Genomic DNA, 16,028 nt, shown 5'->3' on the forward strand with positions numbered 1-16,028 from the left:
TTTAGGCCAAAGGGCTTGCTTGGTGCTGCACTGTTCTATCTTCTGTAACCAATCTATAGGACTTTCATCTTTTGATCCAAGTTCAAATGAATTTTTCAGTAATTTATTTTCCACTTTATTTTCAAGAGATAGAAAAATAGGAAATTGTTTTCTATTTTTCTATGATAACAAAATGGTTCCTTTATGATTTGACACGTCAATAAGAGTCCCTTCTTGATATTATTCTGACCCAATACTCCCATTTAATACTTTTCATGCTTCAGTCTTTATGGAGGAAAAAGTATTATTATAATTTTGGCAGCTGAAAGCATATGGGCATCTTTTGACATTTAATTATCCTTGCATCAATACAAAAATGTCTCCGTTCATATAGATGATTATACTTACTATCTACTATAATACCTAAATATTTAATCCAATCAGACCACTTGAATTTTGCAATATGCCTACAAAACCAGTAATCCACATCAACCAAAAGCATAATTTCACTTTTTTCCCAGTTAATTTTATATCCTGATATTTCACCAAACTGCTCCAATCGATCTTGCAGACTCCCCAAACATTTCAAAGGTTGTGTTAAATATATCAAAATGTCATCTGCAAAAGTTATTTTATATTCATCAGCCTCCAACCTTAATATTCCCATCTTTTCTAATTAACTGAGCCAAAGATTCAACAGCCAATGCAAATACAGCTGGTGACAAAGGACAGCCCTGTCTAGTCGATCTAGATAATACAAAAGAAGAAGATACCTGTCCATTTGTCACAACTCTAGCCGTAGGATTTTTATATAAAGCCTTAATCCAACCAGTAAAAAGAGGCCCAAAGTTGAACTTCTCCAAAACTTTAAACAAAAAACTCCACTCTATCAAAGTCCTATTCTGCAAAATGAGCAATTACCATAGGTTGGTTGAATCACTCCTGAGAATTATTAATTACAGAAATCAACTGAACAATATTATCTGCTGAATACCAATTTTTAATAAAACCTGCCTGATCTACATGAATCAAATCTGGTAAGTATTTAGCTAATCTATTAGCCAGACCCTTGGCAACAATTTTTTAATCTACATTTAATAGAGAAATAGGTCGATAAGATCCCACTGTTAATAGATTTCTATCCTTCTTACAAATAACTTTAATAATTGCTCTAGAAAAGAGCAATCACCGTTGCCTGTTTTGATACATCTATCAATAGATTAATAAATCCTGAAATTCTTTGTAAAATTCAGAAGTAAAACCATCCTCTCCAGGAGACTTCCCACTAGACATAGATCGAAGTGCTTCCCTCACTTCTGTAACTGTAAAGAAGGCTTCTAATTCCTTAACATCCACATTCTTCAAGGAAGGTAAAGCTAAATCAGACAAAATATTATCAATTTTAGCTTTATAAATATGCAATTTATCATAAAATGTATGAAATTAATAATTAATTTCCTGAGGTTTTTATGTAATCATTGAATCATGTCTAATAGCATTTATTGTTCTTGAAACTTGCTCTGTTTTTAACTGCCAAGCTAACACTTTGTGGGCTCTCTCACCCAACTCATAATAACGCTGTTTAGTTCTCTGCATGAATTTCTCAAATTTATAAGTCTGTAATGAATTATACTGTAATTTCAATTTAATTAAACGAGCTTTCTTAACTTCTGTAGAGTCCCGCTGCAAATCTTTTTCCAAAATCTCTATCTCCTTCTCCAATTTACTAGTCTCAACCATTTGTTGTTTTTTAATTTTAGCTGTGTAACTAATAATCTGTCCCCGCAAATAAGCTTTCAAAGAATCCCATAAACCAAATTTACTATCATCTGAATCTACATTTATTTTCAAAAACAACTATGTCTGATCCCTCATAAATTTAATAAATTCAAGATTTCGCAAAAACATAGGATTAAATCTCCTATGATACGGATTCTCCACTCTCTCTGAACCAGTTTTTGGAGGATCAGTGGGATATGTTTCCTCAAAGACTTACCTTTTCGTAGTTTTCTATTAAAATCTCAACAACTATATTCTGAAACTTGATATCCATAATTGCGGCTACAGTCTCCTCCTGCGGTCTTGAACAGCGTTGGTCCAAACACCACACCCAGGTTGGCCACAGTCATCAGATTTTGTTTGTGGTTGCTGGACCTTGTATTTCATTGGAAAAGATCATATATAATTTAAGTAATAATTATTCTTTCTTTGTTAAAACCTGAAGCCCACATATAAATTCTTCTTTTTCTTTTTGGCTTGGCTTCGCTGTCGAAGATTTATGGAGGGGGTAAATGTCCACGTCAGCTGCAGGCTCGTTTGTGGCTGACAAGTCCAATGCGGGACAGGCAGACACGGTTGCAGCAGTTGCAGGGGAAAATTGGTTGGTTGGGGTTGGGTGTTGGGTTTTTCCTCCTTTGTCTTTTGTCAGTGAGGTGGGCTCTGCGGTCTTCTTCAAAGGAGGTTGCTGCCCGCCGAACTGTGAGGCGCCAAGATTCACGGTTTGAGGCGATATCAGCCCACTGGCAGTGGTCAATGTGGCAAGCACCAAGAGATTTTTTTAGGCAGTCCTTGTACCTCTTCTTTGGTGCACCTCTGTCACGGTGGCCAGTGGAGAGCTCACCATATAACACGATCTTGGGAAGGCGATGGTCCTCCATTCTGGAGACGTGACCCACCCAGCGCAGCTGGATCTTCAGCAGCGTGGACTCGATGCTGTCGACCTCTGCCATCTTGAGTACTTCGATGTTGGTGATGAAGTCGCTCCAATGAATGTTGAGGATGGAGCAGAGACAATGCTGGTGGAAGCGTTCTAGGAGTCATAGGTAGAGGACCCATGATTCGGAGCCGAACAGGAGTGTGGGTATGACAACGGCTCTGTATACGCTAATCTTTGTGAGGTTTTTAAGTTGGTTGTTTTTCCAGGCTCTTTTGTGTAGTCTTCCAAAGGCACTATTTACCTTGGCGAGTCTGTTGTCTATCTCGTTGTCGATCCTTGCATCCGATGAAATGGTGCAGCCGAGATAGGTAAGCTGGTTGACCGTTTTGTGTGCCCGATGGAGATGTGGGGGGGCTGGTAGTCATGACTGAGGTCCTCCGTCAGCCCACGTATAAATTATATGAGGTGAATTTGTAGTAGCTTTTTTCCCACAAATTGATGGTGTTGCCAAGTCATGACAAAAATTGGTGGTTATTTATGTTATTCGATCTCTTCTTTATTTATTCTTTTCTTTCTTTTGGGGTAGTTTAGTGGGGGGTTGGGGGGGGTCGGGGCTATGTGGGGTAAAATACTATGTATTTATTCATATTTTTATATTATTATGATCAATAAATTTAAAAAAATTGAAAATACAACAATGTCTCAGTGCAACACTGAAACATAGCTTTTCTTTCAAAAAAATATTTGTGACCTTAAACCTTTCTTATCAAGCTGTGAAAACATGATAAATTTAAGTTACACTGGTCTTTTTCAAAACAAACAAAATATATCACAAAGGTTGCAATGACATGGCAAATGTCGCACTCTATTTTAAATACATTAAATTATTTTTTATCCCAAAAATTCAAAGATTTGGCACCCTCTGCAAAATTTAAAAAAGTATAACACATTGGTTAGGTTTTACCCTTGTCTATTTACATTTTTATTTTATTTATTGCAACTGCAGCAAATGCAAAATGATATCAAAAAGTGACAAGAAATGTGGCAACAGAAACTCAACGAAATGCTTACAATTGAGCCTCTCTTTCTTGATAGTTGGATGGATAATGAAGTTTGGATTTCAGAGACAGAGAAGTCGAAATTGGAACTTGGCAGGGAAAATGGAATAACAATCAAGAATCAGCAGTAATTCTTTTGATGGCATCAAGGCAATGGGTCCCCAAACAGTTCTTTCAATAAAGCAACATTTCACTTGTAAATCTGCATGGGGTCAAGTATTGCATCCGGGGCTCCCATTGTGCTCTCTTCTATATCGGAGAGACTGGACGCAGACTGGGAGATTGCTTTGTTGAGAACCTTGGCTCTGACCGCCACAATAGTGTGGATCTCCCAGTAGCCACCCATTTCAGTTCTCCATCCCATTCCCTTGCCAACTTGTCTGTGTAGGATATTGTGAACTGCCATCGTTGGCAGGTGGCGGTATATGACTAAATATCCTTTATGAAAAATTATAAATAAAATATTTTTTTTTTAATAATTTTCAGTTTCCACCACATCTGTGAGAACCATAGAACCATGTTCCCCCTCAGCTTTCCCTTTGGTTGTACCTCATCTACAACATTTTCTCTGTCTATCCCCCTCATAATTTTAAATACCTCTATCAAATCTCTCCTTATTCTTCTATGCTCCACAGAATAAATATCCTAACCTGTTTAACCTTTCCCTGCAACTCAGTTCCTCAGTTTCAGGCAACATCGAAGTAAATCTTCTCTGTACTTTTTCTAGTTATTGATATTTTTCCTGTAGTTAGTTGACCAAAACTGCAAACAATACTTCAAATTTGACCTCACCAATGTCTTATTCAACTTTGCCATAATATCCCAACTCTTATACTCAATACTTTTATTTATGAAGGCCAGTATTCCAAAAGCTCTCTTTACAACTCTATCCACCTGTGACACCACTTTCAGGGAATTCTGTATCTATATTCCAAGATCCCTCTGTTCTTCCACACTCCTCAGTGCCCTACCATTTACCATGTATGTCTTTTCTTGGTTTGTTCTTCCAAAATGCAACACCTCACACTCTTTTGCATTAAACTCCATCTGCCATTTTTCAGACCATTTTACCAGCTGATCCAGATCCCTCTGCAAGCTTTGAAAACCTTCGCAGTCCACAGTGCGTCCAATCTTAGTGTCATCTGCAAACTTGCTGATTCAATTTACCACACTATCATCCAGATCACTGATATAGATAACAAACAATAATGGTCCCAGAACCAATCCCTGAGGCACCACTAGTCACAGGCCTCCAATCTGAGATGCAATTTTCCACCACGATTCCCAGGCTTCTCCCATCCAGCCATTGTCGAATCCAGTTCACTACTTCACCAGGAATATCTCAAGTCTGAACCTTCCCATCTGAACTGTCTCATCTAACCACCCATGTAGCACCTTATCAAAGACTTTACTGAAGTCCATGTAGACAACATCCACAGCTTTTCCTTCATCAACTTTCCTGGTAACCTCCTTGAAAAACTCTATAAAGTCATGTTGACTATCCCTAATCAGTTTCTGGCTATCTAAATAACTATATCCGATCTCTTAGAATACCTTTCAATAATTTCAATAATTTACCAACCAATGACATCAGGTTCATCAGCCAATAATTTCCAGGGTTACTTTTGGAGCCTTTTTTAAACAACAAAACAACTTGAGCCATCCTCCAATCTTCCACATCATACCATGGCTAAGGACATTTTAAATATTTCTGCCAGAGCCTCTGTAATTTCTACATTAGCCTCCCTCAAATCTGAGGGAATATCTTGTCAGGCCCCAGGGATTTATCCACCCTTATTCACTTTAAGACAGCAAGCACTTCCTCCTCTTTAATCTGTATAATTTCCATGACCTCACTGCTCTTTTTCCTTACTTCCCACGACTCCATGCCTGTTTCCTGAGTGAATACTGAGGAAAAAAAGCATTTACGATTTCCCCAATCTCAGTTGGCTCCATACAAAGTGGACCACTCTAATCTTCAAGGGGACCAATTTTGTCCCTTACTATCCTTTTGCTCTTAATATACCTGTAAAAACTCAAGATTTTCCTTCACATTTTCTGCCAACCATGTCTATTTTTTTTAGGTTTCCTGATTTTTCTTGCATTTTTTAAACTACTCCTCAAGTACCTCATTTGTTCTAAGTTGCCCATACCAACTGTACACTTTTGTCTTTTTCCAAACTGGATCCCCAACATTCCTCGAAAACCAAGGTTCTCTATGCCTGCTAATCGTGTTTTTGATTATGACAGGAACATACAAATTCTATACTCTCAAAATTTCAGCTTTGAAGGTCCTCCACTTACCTCGCACATCCTTGCCTGAAAACATCATCCCAATTGACACATTCTAGATCTTTTCTCATTTGCTCAAATTTAGCCTTTTTCCAATTTAGAATCTCAACCTGAGGCCCAGACCTATCTTTCTCCATAATTAACTTGAAACTAATGGCGTTCTGATCACTGAAAATACAATGTTCCCCTACACATACTTTTGTCACTCACCTGTCCTGTTTCATTCCCTAAAAGGAGATCCAGTATTGCATTCTCTCTAGTTGAGATATTCTCTCTCAATATATAAATCTATATATTGATTTAGAAAACTTTCCTGAATACATTTAACAAACCCCAGCCCTTTTACAGTATGGAAGTCCCAATCAATATGTGGAAAATTAAAATCTCCAACTATTTCAACCTTATTTTTCTGCATCAGTCTGCTATCTCTCTACAGATTTACTCCTCCAATTCTCGTTGATTATTGTATGGCTAAAATAATAACCCCATGAGTGTGGTCATAGCTTTCCCATTCCTCAGCTCCACCCACATAGCATCAATAGATGAGCCCTCTGGTCTGTCCTGCCTGAGCACAGCTGTGATATTTTCCCTGATGAGTAATGCCCTTCCTCCCCATTTCATCCCCCTTGTTCTATCGTGTCTAAAGCAACAGAAGCCCAGAACAATGAGCTGCCAGTCCTGCCCCTTCTGCAACCAAGGTTCACTAATGGCCACAATGACATAATTCCACATGCCAGTCCATGCTCTAAGCTCATCTGCCTTTCCTACAATATTCCTTGCATTGAAATAGATGCACCTGAGAACATTGCCATCACTTCTAATGGTGCATGCAATTTTCACATGATATTTTCCATCCTCATTCCTCTATCTGCTCTGGAACTCTGGTTCCCACCCCCTGCAAATCTAGTTTAAACCCACTGGAGCAGCACTAACAAATCTGCCCACAAGGAAATTAGTCCCTCTCCAGTTCAGATGCAAATCGTCCCGTCGAAACAGGTCCCACCTGCTTTGGAAAAGAATCCAATTTTCCAGAAACCTGAAGTCCTCCCTCCTGCACCATGTTTTTAGACACATTATCCTCCTATTTCTAACCTCACTAGCACATGGTATTGGCAGTAATCCTGAGATCACACCATGGAGATCCTATCATTCAACCTTGTACCTAACTCTCCTTGCAGCACCTCCTCATCTTTTCAACTCATGTAATTTGTTGCTTTATGGACCACGATATCTGGCTGCTCACCTTCCCTCCTGAGAATGCCCTGAACTTGATCAGAGATGTCTCACACCTTGGCACCAGGGAGGCAACGTACCATGCAGGATATATGATTTCTTCCACAGAACCTCTTATCTGTCCCCCTAACTTTGGAATCCCCTATCACTAGAGCTCGCCTCTTCTCTTCCCTTCCCTTTTTAGCCACAGGAACAGACTCCATGCCAGAGACCTGATCGCCGTGGCTTGTCCCTGGTAAGCAATCCCCCCTCCCCCCCCCACCACCACCAAGTGTATCCAAAATGGCATATTTGCAATTGAGGAGAATGGCCACAGGGGTGCCCTGTACTGCCTGCCTGCTCCCTTTCCCTCTCCTGACTATCACCCTCCTCCTGCCTCCTAGGTGTGATAGTTTCCCTGTGACTCCTGTCTATCATCCCTCTGCCTCTCGAAGGATCTGGAGATCATCCAACTCCAGATCCAATTCCTTAACTCCAGTTGTCAGGAGCTGCAGCTGGATGCACTTCTCGCAAATGAAGTAGTAAGGGATACTGCTGGCTTTCCTGACGACCCACATTCTGCAAGAGAAGCATTTCCCTGCCTTGGTTACCATTCCTATTATTTATGACTGGAGGAAAAAATTTTCTCAACATTCTGTCTCATTATTTTGCTCCTGCAAAATCCTCCTTTTTCAGAAACATGCCTTCCCTTCAGCCACAGTTGATAGAGTCTCACAAATATTTGTTCCATTTCTTACCCGTGGGCTCTGACCCCACCCCATCTCCCCAGATAGGACAGCAATAGAGTTCCCTTGGTCCTCACCTTTCACCCCACCAGCCTCCACATCCAACATATCATTTCCACCATCTCCACGGTCATCCCACCATCTTCCCTCTCCCCCACATCATGCGTTCTGTAGGGACTGCCCTCTTTGGGAACCTGCTTGTCCCTCTTCACCCACCCCTCCCTATCCCCAGGCAATCTGACCTGCAATTGCAGGAAGAGAAATTCCAGTGCCTTCCCCTATCTCCTCGACATCAGGGACCTCCCCTTCCAGGAGAGGCAGAAGTTCACCTGCACCTCTTAAACTTCTGCATTCATTACTTGTGACATGGCCTCCTTTACAATGATGAGAACAGACGCAAACTATGTGATTGTTCTGAGGAGCACCTGCCCTGTCTGTAACAGTCATCCCAAACTTCATTTTAACTCACTTTCAACTCCCAAAATGACTCGACTGCCCTCAGTATCTCCATTGCCATAAGGAAGCCAAACACAAATTGGAAGATAATCTTATTTTGGGCATCTTGCAACTGAGTGGAATGAGCCCGGATTTTTCCAATTTCAGGCAACCCTTGTCATGGGTGTTCACGCCCTCGCACATGCTATCCTGTTTGCCTCTTTGAAGTTTTTTCTTTCTTTGTTCTTTTCTCAATTCCTTCCCACCCACCTCACACCCCTCCACTACCACATTGGGTTCCATCTTTTCATCATCCCTTCCTCAATTGGTTCCACCTGTTCCCAACCAGCCTCCATCTGCTATTATGTAGCAGTACACAGTGTCAATCTTTCCCAAGTCTTCACAGTCTTGATTCAGGGTCACAACCCAAAATATCCAGTTGCACAATTTGTTTCCATATGCTGGTTTACCTGATGAGCTTCCAGCAATCTGTTTTACCCTAATATAGATCTTATTTAAGAGCTTATTAATCAAAGCAGAGCTGTTTAAACAACACGAAGCAATAGAAACACTTCAGCTTGAAGAAAAGATGCAAGGAACATCAACAAATTCCCTTACAGTAGAAGCTGCACAATGATGTCAGTTATTATGGGAAAACACTTAACTATCTGGCTGAATACTCAATCATGGGAATCATATCAAATAGGGATCAAGATCTTTTTAAGACAAGGATGAATTGGGAATGATAACTGTTTCATGATTGCAGATCTTCCTAGTGAAGCAGTATCAGTTTAAAGGGTCAAAATTAAACATCTGAACAAACTCTAAGGAGACTGCATGTCCAATCTCCACTCGCATCTTTCAGAGAACCAATGCAGCAGAAGATGCTTATCAAAGCAACAGGTATAACATTGAGAGACATAGAAATGACAGAAGCTGAAAGAAGGTTGCTCAGATTTAGCGAAATTACCTGAGTAGCCAAAAGGAGAAGAGATACAGGAATATTAGAGCCAGTACCGGACTGAAGAACACTTCTTCCCACAGGCAGTGAAAATACTGAATGACTAAAGGAAATGCTTGCACTAACCATCCGAGGCTCTCATATTCATGAAACAATATTTTTTATTTAATTGTAAAGCTGTAATGCTTGTCCTACATATGTATTGTTTGCCTGTATGTGTGTCTGTGTGTTTTTCCACTAAGGACTGGAGAACACTGTTACATTGGGTTGTACTTGGACAACCAGATGTCCATAAACTTGAATTCTAGTCGTTGAAATGTTCTTATTGAGATGTGTGTGCAGGGTGTGCGCAGGGGGAGCTGGTTGGGAGAGGAGGCAAAACGTTCTCTTATTATTCTGATTTTGGGAAGTGCCAGAAATTATTCCAGTTATATTCAAAGAACGCAGGATTGGGTCCCACATTGACAGATAATAAAACCATGTATCTAATCAAATGAATCAACCGAGCCTTCAAATATAAATAGCAAAATGTGTTGTTTCTGGTTCCACCCAATTGATATCCCAGCCAATAGTCTTCTTGAGCCTACATACATTGACCATCTGCGAACAGATTTTACATGGCCCAATGTACATGTTTTAAAGCTTGACCTAATTTTTTCCAGTATTAAGGGGATGAAAACTCAATGGCAGACAACTGGCACCGAAGACTAATCTTGAGAGCTTTCAATCAAGTTTCCAGTTCTGAATTGTAACCATATCAACGGGAATTTAAACAAAAAACAAATTTATTTCAAGGGTGAAAACAGACAAGATGTGTCAGATACAAGTCTTTTGGTGAAACTGGAAGAAATTACCACATGTGCAAAGTATAAAAATGAGAGGAATAGTGAAGGGAAAATTTCAACCAACAAGAGTCAGAAAACATGATGAAACAAATGTGTTGTAAAAGAACATATAAAAAGCTTGATTGATGAGGAGAGGTGGGGTTGGCAGTGGATTGTGGAGTGCTGAAGAATAAGAAGAAAGACTAGAAATAAATTAAGATAGATTGAAATGGAAGGTGAAGTCAGTGAAAAGGCTGGATAAACTCCAGTGTGAACTTCAACATTGAGGTTGTTATTGCACCAGTCGAGTTCTAAACTATTAACCCAGGGATGAGAGTTTGAATCCCACCTGAGTAAATGGTGAATTTATATTGATGTAATTAAATAAATCTGGTATTTTCGGAAGCTGTTTTCAGTCACAGCAGGCATGAAACTACAACACTGCTGTGAAACCATCTGCTTCACTTCTGCCCTTCAGGAAGGAAATCTGCCATCCTTCCTTGGTCTGGTCATTGTGATCCAGACCTATGGAAATTAAGGATGGACAATAAATGCCAGTGTTGCCCAATGACATCTTGATTCATGAAACAGTTTTAAAAAGTATTTAAGAAAGATCTTCATGGACAAGAAGGATTTAAACACTCTTTTTTTAAGAGTGATCCCAAAATATGAACTCCTCTGAATATCAATGTCGGCAGTTCCACTTAGAAAAATAACATTCATATCTCGGCAGAAATAATGTAAATACCAATTAAGATCAAAGCAGCAAACTATCCTTAGTCTGGCATTTGAGGTGCAGTGAGCCCATTGGATCCATCTGTCTGACACTTTGAACAAATGCACAAACTGATTCCAAGACCTAAAATAGTGTTCTCTAGTCAAGTTAAATACCACTGTTTTAAATGATGCACCTGAAGATCAATAAAATCTCTAAACAAAGACTTTGACCAGAACCTGCTTTGTGTCTCTTTTGCAAGTGCTACCAATCCTTAAAATCTGAATTTTATTCAACCCAGAAATCATACAATTTTTTTATCAATACTTATTTTAAGACACCACAATAGGAAGCTTTCTACATGAATTATAGCAACATAGAAAAATAGGTGCAGGAGTAGGCCATTTGGCCCTTCAAGCCTACTCCACCTAATCATGGCTGATCAGTATCCAGTTCCTGCCTTCTCCCCATACCCCTTGATCCCCTTAGCCACAAGGACCAAATCTAACCTACTCTTAAATATTGAGAAGGAACCAGCCTCAACCACTTCCTGTGGCAAAGAATTCCACAGATCCACCACCCTCTGAGAGAAGAAATTTTTCCTCATCTCAGTCCTCAAAAGCTTCCCCCTTATCCTTAAACTGTGACCCCCTGGTTCTGGTTTGTCCCAGCATTGGAAACCACCTACCTGCGTCTAGTCTGTCTAAACCCTTAAGAATTTTGTATGTTTCTATAAGATCCTCCCTCATTCTTCTAAATTCCAGAGAATACAAGCCTAGTCTATCTTCATATGCAAGTCCTTCCATCCCTGGTATCAGTCTAGTGAACCTTCTCTGCCCCTCCCCCCCAACCCATGATGAGGATGTCCTTCCTCAGATAAGGCGACAAAAACTGCATGCAGTGCCCCAGGTCTGGTCTCACCAAGGCCTTGTCCAGCTGCAGCAGGATCTCTGCCCTCTGTTCTCAAATCCTCTTGCTATGAATCCCAGAATTTCTTCTTTGGCTTGGCTTCACGGACTAAGATTTATGGAGGGGTAATGTCCACGTCAGTTGCAGGCTCGTTTGTGGCTGACAAGTCCGATGCGGGACAGGCAGGCACAGTTGCAGCGGTTGCAATGGAAAATTGGTTGGTTGGGGTTGGGTGTTGGGTTTTTCCTCCTTTGACTTTTGTCAGTGAGGTGGGCTCTGCGGTCTTCTTCAAAGGAGGTTGCTGCCCGCCGAACTGTGAGGCGCCAAGATGCATGGTTTGAGGCGATATCAGCCCACTGGCGGTGGTCAATGTGGCAAGCACCAAGAGATTTTTTTAGGCAGTCCTTGTACCTCTTCTTTGGTGCACCTCTGTCACGGTGGCCAGTGGAGAGCTTGCCATATAACACGATCTTGGGAAGGCGATGGTCCTCCATTCTGGAGACATGACCTACCTAGTGCAGTTGGATCTTCAGCAGCGTGGATTCGATGCTGTCGGGCTCTGCCATCTCGAGTACTTCGATGTTAGGGATGAAGTCGCTCCAATGAATGATGAGGATGGAGCAGAGACAATGCTGGTGGAAGTGTTCTAGGAGCCGTAGGTGATGCCAGTAGAGGACTCATGATTCGGAGCCGAACAGGAGTGTGGGTATGACAACTGCTCTGTATACGCTAATCTTTGTGAGGTTTTTCAGTTGCTTGTTTTTCCAGACTCTTTTGTGTAGTCTTCCAAAGGCGCTATTTGCCTTGGCGAGTCTGTTGTCTATCTCGTTGTTGATCCTTGCATCCGATGAAATGGTGCAGCCGAGATAGGTAAACTGGTTGACCGTTTTGAGTTTTGTGTGCCCGATGGAAATGTGGGGGGGCTGGTAGTCATGGTGGGGAGCTGGCTGATGGAGGACCTCAGTTTTCTTCAGGAAATGGCTTTGGCAAATACTAGAGCGCATCGGATGCCCCCCAAAGTTCCTCAACATGGTTATCCAACTGCACGATAACCAACAAGGTCGGGTCAGATGCAGCAATAAGCTCTCTGAACCCTTCTCCATTAACAATGGCGTGAAGCAAGGCTGCGTTCTCGCACCAACCCTCTTTTCAATCTTCTTCAGCATGATGCTGAAACAAGCCATGAAAGACCTCAAAAATGAAGACGCTGTTTACATCCGGAACCGTACGGATGGCAGTCTCTTCAATCTGAGGCGCCTGCAAGCTCACACCAAGACACAAGAGCAACTTGTCCATGAACTACTCTTTGCAGACGATGCCGCTTTAGTTGCCCATTCAGAGCCAGCTCTTCAGCGCTTGACGTCCTGTTTTGCGGAAACTGCCAAAATGTTTGGCCTGGAAGTCAGCCTGAAGAAAACTGAGGTCCTCCAAATCCCAGAATTTAAAACATCAAAATATGACATTCAGTTGCAAATTATCCACAAGCAGTTTACTAATTTAGAACTCATAACAAACAATGAAAGGAACAAACATTTATTAAACTACATATTTCTATTTGGAAGCAATGATTATTTGATTGAACATCCTCAGAATCACAAATTCTTTCTGATCACCACAACACTCATAAATGACATTAAAAGTCAATTTAAGCAAGAAAAGGGTGTTTGAAGGACCAGTAACGTGGTGGCAAAATGTGAAACATAAGAGATTGCGGATGCTGGAATCTGGAACAAAAAAAATCTATTGGGTTTTGTCCCAAAATGTTGACTAATCTTTTTCTTCCACTGACATTGCTGAACCTGCTGAGTTTATTCAGCAGATTGATTTTGCTCAGTTTCCTGAGACTAGAATTATTGATCCAGAGATTCAACAGTGAATCATGTGGGTTAGTAAAATCACAAGCCTGGAGAAACTCAGCAGGTCAAGCAGTGTCCTTTATGTAGCAAAGGTAAAGATACATCACCGACATTTTGGACTTGAGCCCTTCATTAAGGTGTGGAAAAGTATCGGCAGGGGTGCAACAAAAGAATTGGGGGAGGGGTGGTCACAAAGGAAGGAGGTGAAGGTTGGAGAAGAGAGAGCAGTGATCAAGGAGAGATGGCAAGGTGAAAGGAGGGGGAAAGAGAGGTGTTTGCAATTTTTTATGTTTTACTTCAATAATCTGGGTCAACTCTGTCAGCACAACTAACCAACATATTTCAAATGGAAGTTATGTGACTTGCCAAGCTTCTCCAGCATCTGCAGACTCGTTTTTTACTAACTGTACCTATCTTCCTGTTTGTACAGAACTTTTTATCCCTCAGTTGATGGGAGAGTCCAAGAAAGATAAGATCAAATTAAAAGAAACTTGAGGTTTATGTTTCTCCACAATTGAAATGTTGGTCAACAAATCAATAGAAATGAAAATTAATTACAGAAAATTTGTGGCGGGTCAGACAGCAACTGTGGGGATAGAATCAGGGTTCACATTTTAGGTCAATGACCTTCATCTGGACTATGAAAGAGATAAAACAACCATATTTTAAATTGGAGAGAGGGGTGGGGAGAACAAAGCGAATGACACTTCAATGCCATCTGGTTTACACATGGATCAAAGCAGTAAGTAGAAGGAATTTTAAAAAACACCATATCTGTGGAATAGAGAATACAGCAGTTGTGGAAATTTGAAAATAAATAGAAATACCCAGCAAATCATACAGTATTCATGGAGAGACAAAAACTGAGTTCTTGCTACCTGTGGATAACTTTGTATCAGAACTGGCAGGTTCAGACACAAATAAGAAAAGCTGTTTACCTGAAATTGTGAAACTTAGTTTTGAGTCTCAAGGGCTGCAGAGTGTCCAAGCAGAAAATAACATGCTGTTCCTTGAACTGAGATTGGAAAGTGTAACAGGTCTGTACTGACAATAACCACAGCAGCAGTGCGAGTATAAGACAGCTTTAATCAACTAATGTGTACACTAAGAGGTCTTGTCTCTCTGCAAGACGAACCTGGAAGGCTGGACTGTAGCTCTGGACGGCTTTAGAGACAAGGTCACTGGGATGCCCCCTGGTGCCCTAGTGGTGGAATTACATATCACCACAAGGTCATAGTGTAAGTTGTTAACAGAAGTGAACTGATGGGCAAATTGGAAGTTCAAGTCATCCATGCAGAATGATTGGAGATATTCTGAAAATTGGTCACCTAATCTGTATTCGTTCTTCCAAATCACATCATAAGCACCAAAAGTCATGAAGTAAAACCCCCATTTTCTGGAATTCAAGCAACTGGCAAAAAATTGCAGAACATAAATGTGTAAAAAATACGCAAGTTTAAAATTGGAGCACCCAACAGTCAGTGCTCCGATCACACAATCCGTAATCCTAGGCAACCAGAAAATTCACTTACCCGGCATCTATAAATCCCTATAGATGCTGGGTACCAAGAGTTTTGCTGTACATTGAATTCAATAAAGACAAAGTGGATTGCTGCTTCATGTGGAAGGATTGTTTAGATGCATGAATGGTAGGAAAGGAAAGATTTATGAATGGTAGGAAAGTATTGCATCCCTGGCAGTTGCATAGGAAAGAGGCAAGACAAGGTGTGTGGTTAGTGGAGATGGAAGAGAAAAGCAGGGATTTGCAAAGGAAATGACTCTGGAATGGCTGAAAGGATCGTGTGCACAAAATGTGTCTGGCAGTCAAATCTTGTTGAAGGCGTCAAAAATTACAATGGGAAACAAATTGTGTGTATAGGATGATGGGGGGAAAAGCAATGATGAGGGGGACACACACTATCCTTGCTTCAGCTGGAATAAGAGGGGATGAGTGCACATGCAGGAAACAGGGGATATGCAGTTGAGAGGCATCAACTGCAGGAGATGGAAAGTCATGGTGAAGGTAAGAGGAAAATATCTCAGAGGCACAGGCATCAAGGTGTTGACGCAGAATAATACAATGAGGGAAGCCATAGAAATAGGGAGAGTGGCATGAATGTTCTTTCGGAAGGCAGGATGAGAGGAGGTGCAGTCAAGATAGTTCTGGGAGTGTGTGGGTTGGCAATGGACATTAATAGCCAACCTATTCCCTGAGATGGAAGGCATCTTTGCAATGATAAAATAGCTTCAGAATTCACAAGAGTTAAAGCAGATCACAAAAATACTGTATCTTCTATTAATCTTTCCTTTATTATTTATATTTTATTATGATTAATATTTTCTTTATTATTAGTGGTCGTGAAAATGTGGATAAATGTGAGGTTA

At 40.8% G+C, this 16,028-nt stretch overlaps 1 protein-coding gene across 17 annotated transcripts in view; it reads right to left on the reverse strand.

The window, feature by feature from the left end:
• LOC138755825 (intermembrane lipid transfer protein VPS13B-like) overlaps positions 1 to 16,028 on the reverse strand; it is a 1,263,706-nt gene that overhangs the window by 1,122,860 nt on the left and 124,818 nt on the right. The gene's annotated exons all lie outside the window — the stretch shown is intronic.

The sequence above is a fragment of the Narcine bancroftii genome, chromosome 2, assembly GCF_036971445.1.
Source record: "Narcine bancroftii isolate sNarBan1 chromosome 2, sNarBan1.hap1, whole genome shotgun sequence".
Lineage (NCBI taxonomy): Eukaryota > Metazoa > Chordata > Chondrichthyes > Torpediniformes > Narcinidae > Narcine > Narcine bancroftii.